Below are 1,182 nucleotides of genomic sequence, written 5' to 3' on the forward strand. Positions count from 1 at the left end.
TCTCTCTCTCTGTCAAACAAACAAATAAAATCTAAAAAAAAAAAAAAGAAGAAGAAGAAGAAGAAGAAGGAGAAGGATAAACTCAGCAAGAGAAAGATATGAAATTCAGGAGAGAGCACATCCAAAACCCAGTGGAAGCCAAGGGAGTGCCCAAGAAGATGGGGAGTAGAAATCGCAGGAGGTTGTGGGTAGCTCATAGGGAAACCAGTGCAGCGGGAAGACAAACGGGATGTCCCAGGCATCTCAAGGGAACAGATCCAATGTGTGACTTCATGTGTTCGAACTTCCCAGATGAAATTTACACTTTGGGTAGAGAGTTTACAAATGAATCAATGGCAAATATGTAGAAAATAAAACAAATGAAAATCAGGCAAGTTGGGGGATAATAAAAAAGTACACTGAAAAGAAAACATAGTCATAATACACTCATTCTATGGCTAGGCTGACAAACAAGTATTTACAAGGCCCCAAACTGTAAGATCTGAATATCCTCCTTGTGGGCAGTTGTGATTTGACTGTGTCGTGGTTTGGGGAGAGAGCATGTGGGGGTGGATAGGGAAGTGATGTGTGAAATGACCCAGTTCTCATCCTCATTAATGGGAGATGAGTGGAGGATATCAAAAACTAGAAAATGAACAAAGAGCAGTATAAGCTTTGTTTCTTCTCTTCCACAAAGATAGAGGTAAATATCAGAATACATAGATAAAAGATGTGGATTCCTTCAGGGGAACGGGAGCTGGGGCGCAGAGTGGGAGAACGAGAGACCACTTTGGATTTTCGAGTCTTGTACAATTATTTGCCTTTTTATTTTTATTTTTTTACTCAAGGATCGTTGGCACACTTTTTAAAACTGACATAGAGTGCACATACCATTATTGTCCTTTTTAAACAACAGCAATCACCACACGTGTCAAAGTACCTAGAAAATTGTTTAGAACTGCCACTTCACAAGCCAGAGGCTTCTTTTGTTTGTTTTCCTTTTTCTGCCTTTTTTTTTTTGAATGTTCATAGCAGCTTTATTCGCAACAGCCAAAAAGGAGAAAGAACCCAAATGTCCATGAACAGTGGAGTAGTTGAATAAATTACGTTTTCTGCCTTTTAATTCATCACCACATTGCCCCTCCAGGAAGAGGCTATCAATTATGTCCTTCCAGCAATTCATGAGAATTCCCTTTTCCCTAC

General features: G+C 39.6%; 1 protein-coding gene across 1 annotated transcript in view; it reads right to left on the reverse strand.

The window, feature by feature from the left end:
- Window positions 1-782: 782 nt before the first annotated feature.
- LOC103664097 (natural cytotoxicity triggering receptor 2-like) overlaps window positions 783-1,182 on the reverse strand; it is a 4,104-nt gene continuing 3,704 nt past the window's right edge. Inside the window, exon 5 of the mRNA XM_008691921.2 lies at window positions 783-1,182. This exon is cut by the window's right edge and continues 853 nt beyond it. The gene's annotated coding sequence lies outside the window, so the exon portion shown is untranslated.

Source organism: Ursus maritimus, unplaced genomic scaffold, assembly GCF_017311325.1.
Source record: "Ursus maritimus isolate PB19 unplaced genomic scaffold, ASM1731132v1 scaffold_29, whole genome shotgun sequence".
Taxonomy (NCBI): Eukaryota; Metazoa; Chordata; class Mammalia; order Carnivora; family Ursidae; genus Ursus; species Ursus maritimus.